Source organism: Lepus europaeus, chromosome 3 (genome assembly GCF_033115175.1).
Source record: "Lepus europaeus isolate LE1 chromosome 3, mLepTim1.pri, whole genome shotgun sequence".
NCBI lineage: Eukaryota > Metazoa > Chordata > Mammalia > Lagomorpha > Leporidae > Lepus > Lepus europaeus.
Genome location: NC_084829.1, coordinates 72826669 through 72846221, shown reverse-complemented (window position 1 = coordinate 72846221; position 19553 = coordinate 72826669). Strand labels below are relative to the sequence as shown.

General features: G+C 42.6%; 1 protein-coding gene across 7 annotated transcripts in view; it reads right to left on the bottom strand.

Moving 5' to 3' along the window:
- The window catches only part of SENP6 (SUMO specific peptidase 6), a 140969-nt gene that overhangs the window by 120580 nt on the left and 836 nt on the right, over nucleotides 1-19553 (bottom strand). The gene's annotated exons all lie outside the window — the stretch shown is intronic.

Sequence of the window (19553 nt, the reverse complement as noted above, 5' to 3'; positions counted from 1 at the left end):
CGCCCTGTTCTGCAGCACTGGCAACCCATATGGGTGCCTGTTCTAGTCCTGGCTGCTCCTTTTCTGGTCCAGCTCTCTGCTGTGGCCTGGGAAAGTGGTGGAGGATGGCCTGAGTCCTTGGGCTCCTGCACCGCGTGGGAGACCCAGAAGAGGCTCCCGGCTCCTGGCTTTGGATTGGTGCAGCTCGGGCCATTGAGGCCATCTGGGGAGTGGACCATCGGATGGAGGACCTCTCTCTCCCTGCCTCTCCTCTTTCTGTGTAGCTCTGACTTTCAAATAAATAAATAAATCTTAAAAAAAAAATCTTGCGAGATACAGCAAAAGCAGTGTTAAGAGGAAAGTTTAAAGCAATTGGTGCCTACATCAAGAAATTGGAAAGGCACCAAATAAATGAGCTATCAATGTATCTCAAGGATCTAGAAGAACATCAAAGCAAACCAAAACTAGTAGGAGAAAATAAACAATTAAAATTAGAGAGAAATCAAAATTGAAACCAAAAAATCAATACAAATGATCAGCAAAATGAAGAGCTGGCTTTTTGAAGAAATGAACAAAATAGACACACCATTAGTCCATCTAACCAAACAAAGGAGAAGACCCAATAAATAAAATTAGAGATGAAGAAGGAAATGTAACAACAAAGACCACAGAAATAAAAAGAATTATCAGAAATTACTACAAAGAGCTGTACACTAACAAACTGGGGAAGCCAGAAAACATGGACAGATTCCTGGACACATACAACCTACCTAAATTGAGCCATGAAGACATAGAGAACCTAAACAGACCCATTAACAACATGGAAATTGAATCATTAATAAAGACCCTCTCAACAATGAAAAGCCTAGAACCAGATGGCTTCACTGCTGAATACCAGACATTTACAGAAGAACTAACTAAAATGCTTCTCCAAGTTATTAAAAACAATTTTAAGGGAGTGAATCAACCTAATTATTTCTACAAAGCCAACATCACCTTAATTCCTAAACCCAAAAAAGACATAACAGAGAAAGAAAACTACACACCAATTTCCCTGATGAACACAGACGCAAAAATCATCTACAAAATTCTAGCCAACTGACTCCAACAATACATCAGAAAGATCATTCGCCCTGAGAACCTGGACCCCAGACTGCCCCGCGAGGCCGATGCGGAGCAGCCCCTGTGTCACGGCCACACCTCCCGCGCCCGGGCAGGCGACGCCAGCACCCACTTCTCCAGCTCAGTCCCAGTGTCACCGTCCGTCCTGCCTGGGTCGGGGGCGCCCTGGTTCCCTGCAGCACCGCCGCAAACTGCATTTCCCGGAGGGGCCAAGAAAAAAAAAAAAAAAGAAAGAAAGATCATTCACCCTGACAAAATGGGATTTTCCCCTGGTATGCAGGAATGGTTCAACACTTGCAAATCAATCAATGTGACACATCAAATTAAATAACTGAAGAACAAAAAACCATATGACTATCTCAATAGATGCAGAGAAAGCATTTGATGAAATACAACACCCTTTGATGATGAAAACTAAGCAAATTAGGTATACAAGGAACATTCCTCAACACAATCAAAACAATTTATGACAAACCCACAGCCAATGTCCTATTGAATGGGGAAAAGGTAGAAGCATTCCCACTGAGATCCGGAGCCAGAAAAGGATGCATACTCTAACCACTGCTATTCCATATAGTCCTGGAATTTTTAGCCAGAACCATTAGGCAAGAAAAAAACATACAAGGGATACAAATTGGGAAGGAAGAAGTCAAACTATCCCTATTTGCAGATGACATGATTGTCTATAAAGGGTTCCAGAGACTTCACCAAGAGACTTATGTAACTCATAAGAGTTTGGTAAAGTTGCAGGATAGAAAATCACTAAACACACACACACACACACACAAAATCAATATCCATTGTATACACAGACAATGCCATGGCTGAGAAAGAACTAAGATCAATCCCATTCACAATAGCTATCAAATCAAACAAACAAAAATCCAAATACCTTGGAATAAATTCAACCAACGATGTCGAAGATCTCTACAATGAGAATTACAAAATATTAAAGAAAGAAATAGAAGATAGAAAATGGAAAAATCTTCCATGTTCATGGATTGTAAGAATCAATAGCATCAAAATGTCCATTCTTTCAAAAGCAATTTACAGATTTATTTTTTGACAGGCAGAGTGGATAGTGAGAGAGAGACAGAGAGAAAGGTCTTCCTTTTTGCTGTTGCTTCACCCTCCAATGGCCGCTGCGGACGGTGCATCTCACTGATCCGAAGCCAGGAGCCAGGTGCTTCTCCTGGTCTCCCATGCGGGTGGCAGGGCCCAAGGACTTGGGCCATCCTCCACTGCCTTCCCGGGCCATAGCAGAGAGCTGGTCTGGAAGAGGGGCAACTGGGATAGAATCTGGTGCCACAACCGGGACTAGAACCCGGTGTGCCAGCGCCGCAAGGCGGAGGATTAGCCTGTTAAGCCACGGCGTCAGCCCTAACCAACTTACATTTGACCAAGGAGCTAAAACCAATCCCTGGAGCAAGGATACTCTCTTCACCAAATGGTGCTGGGAAAACTGGATTTCCACATGCGGAAATATGAAGCAGGACCCCTTCCTTACACCTTACACAAAAATCCATTCAAAATGAATTAAAGACCTAAATCTGTGACCTGATAACACCAAATTGTTAGAGAACATTGGGGGAAACCCTCCAAGACATTGACATAGGCAAAGAGTTCTTCGAAAAGAACCCAGAGGCACAGGCAATCAAAGCCAAAATTAACAAATGGGATTACATCAAATTGAGAAGCTTCTGTACTGCAAAAGAAGCACTCAGGAAAATGAAGAGGCAGCTGACAGAATGGGAGAAATTATTTGCAAACTATGCAACTGATAAAGGATTTATAACCAGAATATATAAAGAGATCAACAAACTCCACAAAAAAACAAACAATGCAATTACAAAATGGGCAAAGGACTTAAACAGACATTTTTCAAACGAGGAAATCCAAATGACACATGAAAAAATGTTTGGAATCACTAGCCATCAGGGAAATGCAAATCAAAACCACAATGAGAACAGGGCCGGCGCTGTGGCATAGTGGGTAAAGCTGCCACCTGCAATGCCGGCATCCCATATGGGAGCTGGTTCGAGTCCCAGCTGCTCCACTTCCTATCCGGCTCTCTGCTATGGTCTGGTAAAGCCCAAGTCCTTGGGCCCCTGAACCCACATGGGAGACCCAGAAGAAGCTCCTGGCTCCTGGCTTTGGATCAGCACAGCTCTGGCCTTTGCAGTCATCTGGGGAGTGAACCAGTAGATGAAGAACTCTCTTTCTTTCTGCCTTTCCTCTATGTGTTAACTCTTTCAAGCAAATAAATAAATCTTAAAAAACACACATACACACACAATGAGGTTTCACTTTACCCCCATTAGAATGGCTTTTATACAGAATCAACAAAGAACAAATGCTGGGTGAGGACGTGGGGAAAAAGGTACTCTAATCCATCCACTGTTAGTGGGAATATAAAATGGTAAAACCAGTATGGAAGTCTGTATGAAAATGACCCAGCCATCCTACTCCTAGGAATTTACCCAAGACAAATGAAATCAATAAATGAAAGAGTTATCTGCACCCCCATGTTTACTAGAACTCAATTCACAAAAAGACATGAAATCAACCTAAATGTTCATCAATCAAAGACTGGATAAAGAAAACTATGGAATATGTACACTATGGAATATGTACACAATGGAATAATACATAGCAGTAAAAAAAAAAAAAAGAAATCCGGTCATTTGCAACAAAATGGATGAATTTGAAAAACATTATACTTAGTGAAATAAGTCAGTCCCAAAGGGACAAATACCATATATTCTACCTGATCTGTGATAGCTTATGGAGAACCTAAAAGGCACTATGTAGAAGAGAAACTACACTGTGAGAAGCAATGACTTGAACAACCCTTATCTTGACTGTCAAGGAATAGGTTTTTTTTTTTCTTCTTTTTCATATTATTTGTTGAACTCTTTAACACAGAGTTAATCATATGTGTATAAAGTCAATTGAAATTGACTAAGTAGAAAATAAGAGTGGGGCAGCTGGTGCTGTGGCACAGCAGGTAAAGCCACTACCTGCAGTCCCAGCATCCCATATGGGTGCCAGTTTGAGACCTGGCTGCTCCATTTCCGATCTAGCTCCCTGCTATGGCCTGGGAAAGGAGTAGAAGATGGCCCAAGTCCTTGGGCCCCTGTACCAGCATAGGAAGACCCGGAAGAAGCTCCCTCCTGGCTTCGGATCGGCACAGCTGTGGGCATTGGGGCCAATTGGGGAGTGAACCAGCAGATGGAAGACCTCTCTGGCTCTCCTTCTCTCTCTGTGTAACTCTGACTTTCAAATAAATAAATAAATATTAAGAAAAGAAAAGAAGAATGGGAGTAAGAGAGGCAGGAGGAAGTTTGTTACTGTAAAGTTATATAGTTCTGCATACATTCCAACAGACTTATTTCTAAGGGTGTAGTTTAAAAACTTGCTATGGGACCCCAAATCCAATTAAGCTGCATGGTAAAAAATGCCATCTTAAGTGTTTAAGTGATCATATTCAGTGTTAAAGTGATCATATGGATAAGATTAAGTGTTAAAGTGACATATAGATAGGATTAAGCATCTGGTAATAATAATACAATTAAAAAGGAGTGAATGCTCCAACAGTTGAAGCAATCCACATAGCAAACTCATGGAATGATCACTTTAAGTAGCACACTGACCTCAGAATCAGCCCTTAAGTCATTCTGGTCTAGCTGAAAAGCCTACCAGAGCATTTCAGGCTTGGAAAGCCAAGACACTGTGGCAAAAAAATGTCCTACATGAAGGATCTCTATGAGTGAGACCCCAGTGGAAAGAAGTGGCCATCAAAAAAGGATGTACTTTTCTCTGTAGGGAGGAAAGAACTTCTATTTTGCTTATGGCCTTGTCTAAATACCAACTGAGATTCTGGATCCAAAAGGCTTTCATGGCCTTGGTAGCTCAAGTCAAGTGCCTGGGGTGATCACTGACGTCATACAATAGAGAATTGTTAATTTAACAACAGGAGTCACTGTGCAAGACCTCTGTCCTCAATGAGCTGTATTATGAGAATTAACTGTAAAATTTGTTCTCAGTTTTGTCTATGTGTGTGCATCCAAACTGTTGAAATTTTAGTATAGTGCTGATCATCTGTGTATAAAGTTAATTGAAAATTAATCTTAATGGAGAATGGGACTGGGAATGGGAGAGGGAGGGAAGAGGATGTGGGGTGAAGGTGGGAGGGCAAGTATGGTGGAAAGAATCACTATATTCCTAAAGTTGTACTTATGAAAGTTGTGTTCCTTAAATAAAGGTTTCTTTGGGGCAAAAAATAGAGATATATTTATTTGAAAGACAGTTACAGAAAGAGGTAGAGACAGAGAGAGGTCTTCTATCTGCTAGTTCACTCCCCAAATGACCACAACAACCAGGGCTGGGCCAGGCCAAAGTCAGGAGCCAGGAGCTTCTTGTGAGTCTCCCACATGGATGCAGGGGCCCAAATACTTGTGCCATCTTTTAGTACTTTCCCAGGCCATAAAACAGAGAGCTGGATTGCAAGAGGAGCAGCCGGGATACCATCCAGCGCCCATATGGGATGCTGGTGTTGCAGGTGGAGGCTTAGCCTACTACACCACAGGGTGATAACTTTTGATACAGAAAACACAAGAAAACATTGCCCAATACTACTTCACCATGAAATCTTTGAACATGCTAATGATACTAAATCAGACTTCTGTGTGAGCCATCTAAATTGCAGAACTGTTCCCTCTTCACTAGGTTATTTCTTCATTCCACTCAATGGCAAGCTATGGACCTTTCAGCAGAATGTCAGCACACAGTTAATTTATCTCAAGTCCATGAGGCATGCAGCAGTTTGGTGCTGTTGAGACTGCTGAAAACCACTTATCTTCTATGGAACAAAGACATCAAGCAGTGGCATCTTATTCTGCAGTCACATAGTTGGTTCTACCTGTATCCAGGTTACAGAGTCTCTAATAACAATTTCTTAAGCTATTAAGTATATGTTCCAAAGCTAGAAAATGAGCAACTCGTAAATGTCTGTATGAGACCAGCAGTTCCTAATACTCCTGCTCCAAGATGGTGAGAAGACCACAGGTGATAGGGGAATTTGGTATTCAATAAGAGAGTCCAATGAAATTTGAGAAACACTCTAATTAGAGAGGGCAAATGTACAATTCAAAGAGAAAACTGACTTTTCTTTTTTTTTTGACAGGCAGAGTTAGACAGTGAGAGAGAGAGAGAAAGGTCTTCCTTTTTCCATTGGTTCACCCCCCAAGTGGCCGCTATGGCTGGCATGTTGCGGCCGGTGCACTGCGCCGATCTGAAGGCAGGACCCACGCACTTCCTCCTGGTCTCCCATGCGGATGCAGGAGCCCAAGCACTTGGATCATCCTCCACTGCCTTCCCGGGCCACAGCAGAGAGCTCGACTAGAAGAGGAGCGACCGGGACTAGAACCTGGCGCCCATATGGGATGTTGGTGCCACAGGCGGAGGATTAACCAAGTGAGCCATGGCACCGGCCCTAAGACACTGTCACTTTTAATACTGTCAATAGTAGGATATTTTGAGTTTAAGCAAGGTTATAATAACTCCAGTATGACCCAGATATCATTGAAAGAAAGAAAACGAACATAAGAAAAAGTTTGTTAACATTCTTCCTCTTTTCTTCTTGCTTAGGCTTGCCTGGCTTTAGAATTTCCTAAATTAGTTCTTAATAAAAATAAGGCCAAACTAATGACTGTTTATGGTGATGTTTATCCTTACAAAACAAGTTACAAATTGTGTTGCTGCCTCAGTTCTGTTTTTCTTTAGCTTCCTAAGTTGTCCAGAATTTAGAAACTTTTGGGTTTCATTAAGAACAGTCGTTTTGAACTTTCAGAAATATAGCAGTCTCCCCTCATTCACAGAAGATATGTTCCAAGAGCCCCCTAGTCTCAAACTGTGGAGTGTATCAAATTATTTAATTTAATGCCTTTTCCATCTTAACTAAGCACTAAGCACATTCTGTGGCTGGAGCTTTTACAATTTGAGAAGTGACAGCAACATTATAACAAATTTCACAAATATGTACTTTGTTTTTATCATACATTCTTAGCAATATGGCTATTTTTTCTCTTTCCTTATTAAGTCAAAATTTTCACCTAAAGGAAGTACTTTACAGCTTCTAGTTGGCATATCCAAATCACTAGTGTCATTACTTCTGTACTCTTTTAGCACAATTGTTAAGTAAAATATGAGTTACTTTGATACAAGCAGAACTGACAACTCAGAACCAAGACAAGTACTAAGTGACTAACAGAGGGGTAGGGGTGTATACAGCTTGGATACAATGGACAAATTCACATCCAGAGTGTGTAGGAGCAAAGTGTTGTGAGATTTTGTCACATTGCTCTCAGTGAAACTCAATTTAAGATTTATCAATTACTTCTGGAAGTTTTTAAACATTTTTTGGACCATGGTTGACTACAGGTAAACATAATCCACAGAAAATGAAGCTGCAGGTGAGAAGGGACTAGTGTTCTTGGCCTTTGTTGAAAGAACCGGAGAAAAAATATCAGGTAGGTATGGGAAAGGAGAGATGGTTGCATAGTTTAAAAATGACTGCAATGTGGCTGGTGCTGTGGCACAGCGGGTTAAAGCCCCAGCCTGCAGCACCGGCATCCCATATGGGCACCGGTTTCAGAGCCGGCTGTTCCACTTCCAATCCAGCTCTCTGTTATGGCCTGGGAAAGCAGTAGAAGATGGCCTAAGTCCTTGGCCCCTGAACCCACGTGGGAGACCCAGAAGAATCTCCTGGCTCCGAGCTTCAGATCAGCTCAGCTCTGATCATTGCGGTCATTTGGGGAGTGAATCAGCGGATGGAAGACCTCTCTCTCTCTCTCTCTGGCTCTACCTCTCTCTGTAACTCTGACTTTCAAATAAATAAAATCATTCTTTAAAAATAAAAAAACTGCAAAATTCTTTGTCACTCTCCCCAAATGCAGGTTGAAGACTACCTTCCTCTCCCCTAGAATCTAGGTTGGCTCTGAGACCTTTCAATCAATACAATGTGGTAAAGATAATTTCTACAGTTGGTCCTTAAAAAGAGATCTGTGGCTTTCTGCTTTTACTCTCACCAATAAATGGCAATTCTCCATAATTATCCACTCTTTTTCTTTCTTTTGTCTAGCACCCTTTGGGGTGCAGGAAAAGACAAGTGGACTAGTAGAGAAGCAAAGAGATGAGGGATGAAGAGAAAGGTAGAAAATGTAGAGAGGAGCCTATAAAGTCAGGTCCCAAGCTCCAGTTCTAATTTTCCCCCTAACATGTCCATCCAGGGTCATATAACACTTCTACACTGAAAAAAAAAAAAGATGTACTTATTTATTTATTTGAAAGTCAGAGTTACAGAGACAGAGACAGAGACAGAGAGAGAGAGAGAATCTTCAACTGGTTCATGACCCAGATGGCCTCAGTGGCTTAATCTGGGACTCCCACATGAGTGGCAAGTGTCCAAGAACATTTGCCATCCCCTGCTGCTTTTCCCAGACCATTAGCAGGGAGTGGGATCAGAAGTGGAGCAGCCAGGTCTCCAAGTGGTGCTCATATGGAATGCTGGCTTCTCAGGTGGTGCCTTTACCCGTTATGCCACAACACCAGCCCCGCTTCTACACTTTTTGGTTTCCTTAGTCAATGTAATTTTGTGATGGTAACAGAGCAATCAACTTTAAAAAGTCTATCATAAGGAGTATGCAATTTCCATTTTCTTTCATTTTTCACTCAACTAGCCAACCTGTAAAACCACGATCAGCTACATCTAGAAAAATAAACATAATAAATGAAAGAAAACAACAAAAATTCAACAAGGCAAAATGAATGGGAAGAAAGGAAGTTATTTTTCTTCTTTCAATCTGCTAAGAACAGAAATAATACCAACTAACACATACTGATTACATGCCTAAGTACTTAATACTAATATTGGGGCCCGTGCTGTGGCACACTAGGTTAATCCTCCACCTGTGGCGCCAGCATCCCATATGGACACTGGTTCTAGTCCTGGTTGCTCCTCTTCTGATCCAGCTCTCTGGTATTGCCTGGGAAGGCAGTGGAGGATGGCCCAAGTGCTTGGGTCCCTGTACCCATGTGGGAGACCCAGAAGAAGCTCCTGGCTTTGGATCGGAAGCTCCAGCTATTGTAGCTACTTGGGGAGTGAACCAGCGGATGGAAGACCTTTCTCTCTGTCTCTCCCTCTCACTGTCTGTAACTCTACTTCTCAAATAAATAAATAAAATCTTTTAAAAATACTAATATTAATTCAATCTTCATGGCAATCCCATGAACAATTATTATCCTTGTTTTACAGTTGAGAAAACAACAAATTGAGATCACACAGCTAGGTGTTGAACCTTAGCATTCTAGCATCTGAATTTATGCTCTCAATGCATTTCTTTTTTTTTTTAACTTTTATTTAGCAAATATAAATTTCCAAAGTACAGCTTATGGATTACAATGGCTTTTTCCACTCCCAACTTCCCTCCCGCCCACAACCCTCCCATCTCCCGCTCCCTCTCCCATTCCATTCACATCAAGATTCATTTTCAATTCTCTTTATATACAGAAGATCAATTTAGTATATATTAAGTAAAGATTTCAACAGTTTGCACCCACACAGAACATAAAGAGTAAAATATTGTTTGAGTACAAGTTATAGCATTAATTCACAATGTACAACACATTAAGGACACAGTTCCTACATGAGGAGTAAGTGCACAGTGACTCCTGCTGTTGACTTAACAGATTGACGCTCTTATTTATGGCGTCAGTAATCTCCCTAGGCTCTTGTCATGAGTTGCCAAGGCTATGGAAGCCTTTTGAATTCACCGACTTCGATCTTATTTAAACAAGGTCATAGTCAAAGTGGAGGTTCACTCCTTTGATGGCCCGTTTTTTTTTTTTTTTTTGACAGGCAGAGTGGACAGTGAGAGAGAGAGACAGAGAGAAAGGTCTTCCTTTTTCCCGTTGGTTCACCCTCCAATGGCCGCTGCGGCCGGCGCATCGCGCTGATCCAAAGGCAGGAGCCAGGTGCTTCTCCTGGTCTCCCATGCAGGTGCAGGGCTCAAGCACTTGGGCCATCCTCCACTGCCTTCCCAGGTCATAGCAGAGAGCTGGCCAGGAAGAGGGGCAACCAGGATAGAATCTGGCGCCCCAACTGGGACTAGAACCTGGTGTGCCGGCGCCGCAAGGCGGAGGATTAGCCTGTTAAGCCACAGCGCAGGCCTGTTTTGTTTTTTTGACAGGCAGAGTGGACAGTGAGAGAGAGAGAGAGACAGAGAGATAGGTCTTCCTTTTCTGCTGGTTCACTCCCCAATGGCCACTGTGGCTGGCGTGCTGCGGCCGGTGCACCGTACTGATCCGAAGCCAGGAGCCAGGTGCTTCTCCTGGTCTCCCATGGGGTGCAGGGCCCAAGGACCTGGGCCATCCTCCACTGCAATCCCGGGCCACAACAGAGAGCTGGACAGGAAGAGGAGCAACCAGGACAGAATCCGGCACCCCGACCAGGACTAGAACCCAGTGTGCCGGTGCCGCAAGGCAGAGGATTAGCCTAATGAGCCACGGCGCCGGCCATATGGCCCATTCTTTCTACTGGGATCTCACTTGCAGAGATCTTTCATTTAGGTCCTCTTTTTTTTTTTTTTTTGGCCAGAGTGTCTTAGCTTTCCATGCCTGAAATGCTCTCATGGGCTCTTCAGCCAGATCCGAATGCCTTAAGGGCTGATTCTGAGGCCAGAATGCTGTTTAGAACATCTGGCATTCTATGAGTCTGCTGTGTATCCCACTTCCCATGTTGGATCATTCTCTCCCTTTTTTATTCTATCGGTTAGCATTAGCAGACTCTAGTCCTGTTTATGTGATCCCTTTGACTCTTAGACCTATCATTATGATCAATTGTGAACTCAAATTGATCACTTGGACTAGTGAGATGTCATTGGTACATGCCACCTTGACGGGATTGAATTGGAATCCCCTGGTACATTTCTAACTCTACCATTTGGAGCAAGTCCTATTGAGCAATGTCCCAGATTGTACATCTCTTCCCTCTCTTATATTTAACAGAGAAAACTTTGCAGTTAAATTTAAACACCTAAGAATAATTGTGTCTTAATTACTAGAGTTCAACCAATAGTATTAAGCAGAACAAACAAACAAAAAAAACTAAAAGGGATAAAGTATTAAGTTGTATATCAACAGTCAGGACAAGGGCCGATCAAGTTACTCTTTCTCATAGTGTCCATTTCATTTCAACAGGTTTCCTTTTAGGTGCTCGGTTAGTTGTCACCAATCAGGGAGAACATATGATATTTGTCCCTCTGGGAGTGGCTTATTTCACTCAGCATGATGCATTCCAGATTCCTCCATTTTGTTGCAAATGACCGGATTTCATTGTTTTTTACTGCTGTATAGTATTCTATAGAGTACATGTCCCATAATTTCTTTATCCAGTCTACTGTTGATGGGCATATAGGTTGATTCCAGGTCTTAGCTATTGTGAATTGAGCTGCAATAAATATTAAGGTGCAGATAGCTTTCAATGCATTTCTAATGCAAATCACTTTCATTCTTAGAGTGGTTCTATTCACTTTCATTACACGAAATCACAAGATAAACAGACTCATCACTTCAACTAGGATGAAACCAGGAAATAAACATATTTAAGTAAGGTAAATAAGGGGTAATCACAACAGTTTCCAAAAGTACAACCACAAGAAAAATGAACAAGGCAAATGTGGAACTTTGATGTACATTACAAGTATACTAAAGACCTTGCTCACATGTCATGAAATGCCAATCATTTAAGATAAATTGTGGGAGTTGGCGTTGTGGCAAAGGGGGTTAAGCCACTGCCTGAGAAGCCAGCATCCGTTTGAGTCCTGGCTGTTCCACTTCCAATCCAACTCTCTGCTAATACGCCTGGGAAAGCAGCCCAGAATGGCCCAAGCACACGGACCCTGAAACCCCATGGGAGACCCTGAAGAGGCTCCAGGCTCCTGGCTTTGGCCCGGCATAGCCCCAGCTTCTGTGGCCATTTGGGGAGTAAACCAGCAGTTGGGAGCTCTCTCTTTCTCTGTTTCTTTCCCTCTCTCCATAACTCTGCCTTTCAAACAAATAAATCTTGAAAAAAAAAATTTTGTCATCTAAAAAAAAAAGATAAGCTGTGCTTTATGTCAAGAGATAGTGTGAAAAGGGGGTGGCACTGTGGTGTAGTGGGTAAAGAGATAGTGTGGGCACTGTGGAGTAGTGGGTAAAGCCGCTGCCTGCAGTGCTGGCATCCCATATGGATGCCAGTTCTAGTCCTGGCTTCTCCACTTTCTATCCAGCTCTTTGCAATATGGCCTGTGAAAGGCATAGTGCTTGGGCCTCTGTACCCACATGGGAGACATGGTAGAAGCTCCTGGCTCTGGCTTCAGATAGGTGCAGTTCTGGCTGTTGCGGCCACTTGGGGAGTGAACCAGTAGATGGAAGACTACTTCTTCTTTCTGTCTCTGCCTCTCTGTAACTAGGCCTTTCAAATAAATAAATCTTAAAAAAAAATTATAACAGTGTGAAGCATTTACTGTCCACTAGCCACAAACTGGCAAACTGGGTTCTGAAATGAGTTTACATAAAAAATATGACTAACGGCTGAGGCTCACTAGGCTAATCCTCCGCCTGCGGCGCCGGCACACCAGGTTCTAATTCCAGTTGGGGCACTGGATACTGTCCCGGTTGCTCCTCTTCTAGCCCAGCTCTCTGCTGTGGCCCAGGAGGGCAGTAGAGGATGGCCCAAGTCCTTGGGCCCTGCACCCGCATGGAGACCAGGAGGAAGCGCCTGGCTCCTGCCTTTGGATTGGCGCAGCCCATCGGCCGCAACGCGCCGGCCGTGGCAGCCATTTGTGGGCTGAACCAAAGGAAAAAGGAAGACCTTTCTCTCTATCTCACTGTCTAACTCTGCCTGTCAAAAAAAAAAAAAAAAATATGGCTAAGTAGAAAAAGAAAACAATTTTCATTTGGAGACAGAAATGTTTTTGCTGGTGCAAAGGACAGCACATCAATAATTTAGCATCAGTCTTTTCAACAGAATGGACAAAGTCCATAAAGGGAAGGAGACCTGCAATAAAAAGGAAAACAAATATCTAGTAAAATATGTGTATTAGAAAGGGAAGGCAGAAAAGTTATTTCAGGAAAAAATAGAGAAAATACAAAAACGTTTGATGGTAGAAGAAAACAGCAAAGAGTAAGAAAGCTAAAATAAAATGAACAACTGCAATACAAAAAGGAATAAAAGCAAAGTAACCTTTTTGAGTTCCCAAAGAGAAGAGTTATCAAAACAAAGGTACAAGAACAAGTTAGCTACCATCATCTTTGTCCTATACTGCAAGTGCCTCCTAACTAGTCTGGCTGATAATCTTTTCCCCTTCTCCAAAATTTTTTTCTCCATGTGGTAACCAATAACCTTTTTTGAGGCAAAAGTGCTATGTCACCTCTAGCCTCATCTTGCACCACTCTTCTTATTGGTCCCAAACTTACCTTTTGTGAGTTCTCCAAATATGCCATGCTCAATTCTATTCCCTGTGCCTAAAAGTTGTCTTCTCACCTCCCCTTCACCTATTCACCATTCAAACCACAACTATTAGATAAAATTCTCATTATTACGATCGCACTTTTTGTACTACACACGTATAATTTTACAAACACAAATACAACTGGATTGTTAATTCTCCTCTCTAGACCATTTCCCCTCAGTACTCTGCCCTTCAGTGTAGTGCCTACAACACAGAAGGTATTCGATAATGATCTGTTGAATGAATGAATGAACAAAAAGAAACCTTCCTAAATCATCAGTGACAAGTGGAAAAGAGCTGAGACAACAGTTAAGTGAATAGATCCAAAAGAAATGAGGGAAAAGAGGTAAGTAAACAATTCTAGCCTAATGAAATTCATACAATTTTAGTGTGGTATAAACATCTCTTCTCGGGTCAATTGTTAAATCAACAACAGGAGTCACTGTGCATTTACTCCCCATGGAGGATCTCTGTCCTTAATGTGTTGTACTATGAGAATTAACGGTAAAACAAGTCTTCAAACAGTACTTTATACTTTGTGTGTCTGTGTGGGTGCAGTCTGTTGAAATCTTTACTTAGTATATACTAAGTTGATCTTCTGTATATAATGAAAAATGAATCTTAATGAAGAATGGGATGAGAAAGGGAGTAGGAGATGGGATGGTTTATGGGTGGAAGGGTGGTTATGGGGGGAATACTGCTATAATCCAAAAGTTATACTTTTGAAATTTATATTTATTAAATAAAAGTTTTCTTAAAAAAAAAATCTCTTCTTGGCCTTTTGGCTAGGATTAAGTGTGGTGTTTTTTTTTTGTTGTTTGTTTGTTTTTTTCTTTTTTTTGACAGGCAGAGTGGACAGTGAGAGAGACAGTGAGAAAGGTCTTCCTTTTTGCCATTGGTTCACCCTCCAATGGCTGTTGCGGCCGGCGCATTGTGCTGATCCGAAGCCAGGAGCCAGGTGCTTCTGGTCTCCCATGCGGGTGCAGGGCTCAAGCACTTGGGCCATCCTCCACTGCCTTCCTGGGCCATAGCAGAGAGCTAGCCTGGAAGAGAGGCAACCGGGATAGAATCCGGCGCCCCAACCGGGACTAGAACCCGGTGTGCCGGCGCCACAAGGCGGAGGATTAGCCTGTTAAGCCACAGCGCCAGCCTAAGTGTGGTATTATATACAAACAAAATCAAGATGGTACAATAGTAGCCAGCAGATCTTTTACCCAGAGAAGCCATACAAGGAAATGGGAATTAGACTTTCACTTACTTCTATGGCTATGAGACATATTTCAGAATAAAGATAAGCATATATTCAAACACAGGCATCTTGTACTTAATATGACTAAGCAGTGCTATTCCTTCTCAGTCCTCTACCAGTCTACACCATCTGAGTAAATAACCTTACCTCCCAACATACCAAGTTAAAGCCCCTAGGAGTCATCTTTGATTTTTGTTACTTTAATCTTCAATACACAATCCATCAACAAGTTCTGTAAGCTCTATACCCAAATTTATCAGCACTCTATATACACTCTCTTCTCCAATCTCCACAGCCATTATCATAGTCCAAGCCTCCATCACTTCTGTTTAGACTGCTAAAATATTCTTCATGCTTTTATTCTTGGTCTTTCCTAGCTCATTCCATACAAAGCAGCCAGTTGATTTTTTTTTTTTTAAACAGGCAGAGTTAGACAATGAGAGAGAGACAGAAAGGTCTTCCTTCCATTGGTTCACCCCCCAAATGGTGCTATGGCTGGTGCGCTGTGCCTATCCGAAGCCAAAAGCCAGGTGCTTCCTCCTGGTCTCTCATGCAGGTGCAGAGGCTCAAGCACCTGGGCCATCCTCCACTGCCCTCTCAGGCCACTGCAGAGAGCTGGACTGGAAGAGGAGCAACCGGGACTAGACCCCGGCACCCATACGGGATGCCGGTGATGCAGGCAGAGGATTAACCAAGTGAGCCACAGCGCCGGCCCCATGCTAGTTGATTTTTTTAAAAATATAAATCTTGGGGCCAGCATCATGGTGGAATGGGTAAAGCTAACACTTGTAATGTTGGCATCCCTGAGTGCTGGTTCGAGTGCTGGCTGCTCCACTTTGAGTCCAACTCCCTGCTAATATGCCTGGAAAAACAGCAGAAGATGGTCCAAGTACTTAGGTCCCTGTGCCCACATGGGAGACCTGGAAGAAGCTCCTGGCTTGGCCTGGCTCAGCCCTGGCAAATATGGCCATTTGGAAACGAACCAGCATATGGAACATCTCTCTCACTCTTGTCTCTCCATCTGTCTGTAACTCTTTCAAATAAATAAAGTAAATCTTAATATATATATATGTATATAAATCCTATCATAACCCTCACTTGCCCCAAACTCTTCAATGACTTCCCACTGCTCAGAATGAAATAAAAATTCTTTACGATCCTTTACATTAGATCTCCTATTGTTCACAGACTCTCTGCTTTGCTTGCTACATTCCAATCATGACGACTTTCTTTTTATCATGTATGACTTCTGAACCTTTACATGCGTTATCTTCATGGAGTCTGTCTTACACTGCAGTATCTCACAGTTAAGGCATTAACTCACATGTAATCTCAGGGATACTTTTCCTTCCTAACTTTAACACTATGTAAAGTGGCTTCCCCATCTTTGCTCTGCATACTTCTTTCACAACCTTTACCATACTGTAGTTTTCTGTCTTGTTAACAACAAATATGTTTCTAGTACAAGAAATATGATAGTTGGGTCTGGTTTTGTGGCACAGTGGGTTAAGCTGCCTGCAACACAGGCATCTCATATGGGTGCTGCTACACTTCCAATACAGCTCCCTGCTAATGTGCCTGGGAAAGCAGTGAAGATGGTCCAAGTGCTTGGACCCCTGCCAGCCACATGGGAGACCTGGAAGAAGCTCCTGGCTCTGGCCAAGACCAAAGCTGGCTGTTGTGGCCATTTTGGAAGCAAACCAGCAGATCAAGCTCACTCTCTCTCTCCCCTGCTGTTAACTCTGCCTTTCAAATAAATAAATAAAATTTTTAACAAATACGATAGTGAAAAGAAAAGTATTGCTTTCACAGAGTTTATATTTTAGTAGAGCTAAAAAACATAACTTTATCTTGTGATAAATGATATTATGAAAAACAAAACGAAAAGTTTGTAACGTGTTTGGTTTGTGTTTGTGTGTAATTCAACACAATAACATTGTAAGTAGGTTGCTGGGTCTGAGCAGACTTGAATAAAGGAAGTGAATGAAATTCTGGAGTAAGAATTCTCAATGGATAATTTTTTTAACTTATTTGTTGACAGTCTCTCCTGCTAAAACATAAGTTCTATGAAGTCAGGGACTTTGACTATCTTACATGCTGCTGTATTCACCTTCATACAGTAGCCTGGAAGGGTAAGCATCTCTGAGTGAATGAAAACCTACTTCAGGGCTGGCGGTGCCATGGCTCAGCGGGTTAACGCCCTGGCCTGAAGTGCTGACATCCCATATGGATGCCAGTTCTAGTCCCAGCTGCTCCTCTTCTGATCCAGCTCTCTGCTATGGCCTGGGATAGCAATACAAGATGGCCTAAGTCCTTGGGCCCCTGCACCCACGTGGTTGACCCGGAAGAAGCTCCTGGCTCCGGGATGGCACAGTTCCAGCCGCTGTGGTCAACTGGGGAGTAAGCCACTGGATGGAAGACCCCTCTCTCTCTCTCTCTGCCTCTCCTCTGTGTAACTCTGACTGTCAAATAAGAAATTAAATCTTAAAAAAAAAAAAAACCTACTTCAGTTTTTCAACAACCCTACTGGAGAGAAGAAAAGTATAATAATAAAAAATGGTTTTTGTTAAAGACATTTATTTATGGCCGGCGCCTCCGCCTGCGGTGCCGGCACCCGGGGTTCTAGTCCCGGTTGGGGTGCTGGATTCTATCCCGGTTGCCTCTCTTCCAGGCCAGCTCTCTGCTATGGCCCGGGAGTGCAGTGGAGGATGGCCCAAGTGCTTGGGCCCTACACCCGCATGGGAGACCAGGAGAAGCATCTGGCTCCTGGCTTCGGATCAGCATGGTGCGCTGGCCGCAGCGGCCATTTGGGGGGTGAACCAACGGCAAAAGGAAGACCTTTCTCTCTGTCTCTCTCACTGTTCACTCTGCCTGTCCAAAAAAAAAAAAAAAAGACATTTATTTATTTGAGAGGTAGAATTAGAGAGAGAAGGAGAGACAGAAAGAGGTCTTCCATTTGCTGGTTCACTCTCCAAATGCTCCCAACAGCCAGAGTTGGGGCTGATCCGATGTCAGGAGCTTCTTCCAGGTTTACCGGGCACTCTGGTCATCTTCCACTGCCTTCCAGGCCATAAGCCATCTGGGGAATGAATCAGCGGATGGAAAACATCTCTCTCTCTGTCTCTACCTCTCTCTACAGTTCTGCTTTTCAAATAAATAAAATAAATCTTTAAATTTTTTTATTTACAGTATACAAATTTCATGTATTTCCTATATAGATACAGAAACACAGTGATGCTTCCCACCCTATCATCCCTCCCACCCACACACCCACCCTCCTCTTCCTCCTATTCCCATTCTTAATAGCATCAGTAAGCCAACTTTTGATCCTCCAATTTCAAAACAAAAAAACAACACACATAGCACTTCCTTTAACACAGGCTGCACCACTCAGCCTCTGGACAGGTACTTATTCTACCCAACTTGGAAAGGAAGCAGTATGAAAAGAACCCAGAAAAATACCCAGCTTTCCTTCTTATTAGGAATCTCATATAAAGCTTTTATCATTTTTAGATAAAAGACTGCCTTGCATAAAGAGGTAAGAGTCTCCCCCCACACTTCACTATACTCAACTAGGAAGAATTAGAAAATTGTTTCTCCACCTCTTTTAGTCCCTATTTATTCATAAGATAAATGCTGAGTACCTACTATGTTCCAGGCACTGTTCTAGGTCCTGTTAATAAATCAGTAAGAATACCTGTCCTTCAACACTTTCCCTACAGAATCTGTTAACCACTAAGATATTTTAAATTAAATTGTAATTTTTAAATTCCATGTTTCTAAACGGTTATTTTGCACAAGTATCTCATGACATACTGCATATGAAAATCAACTTTGCGAAATTATCCAGGTGGTTCTTTATAGAAAATACTGCAGAGCCTCATTTTCCTAAACATCGTATTTATAAACTCAATTACCAGAGTAAACAGTGAACTCAAAGTCACTTAAGCAATAGCATTTTAGGTTCTTAGACAAAGAAATCTAGATGTGTTTTGGGGGGGGTTCTTATAGCTACACGGGCAAAACGCCAATATTGTTACCCACTGCCACCATTCCCAATAAAAACATTCTCACAAAGCTTTTAAGACTGGCCCTTAACAGTAAATGTTTAACTTTCCCTCCCAAGCGAACAGAAATGGAAACACCCAAACTTTGTCTATTAAATTAGCTTTTGTAACGTCCCCAAATTGACATTGTGAATCTCATTCTCTTTTTTCTGACACTCAATTGCAGAAAATATTCTTACGAAATGTGTATTGCTAATAAGATCAAACAAGGCCAGGCCTCACTCATTTCAACGCTGGCTGCAAAAAGCAGCCTGGGGCTCCGTGTAAACAGAAAGCCCAGGCGATATAAAACCTAACCCGAGAACTACAGCTCCCCTTCCTCCCCACTGACCCCCCAATTCTACCCAACCCTTAGCCACGGGAAACTTTCCATTAATATCAGACAAGACTCGAATGCAGTCTGTTCTCATGGTTAGGCCACTGCCAAAAAGGGCAAAAAAAAAAAAAAAAGTCACAGACTTCTATGCGCACTCTCAAAAGACGCCCACCAACTCTGGCTCGCAGCCCGATCCACCGGCGCCCCACGGCCATCCCCGCTCGCTGCCCAGCCCGGGCAGACTCGAACCCCGCGCGCTCACAGCACCC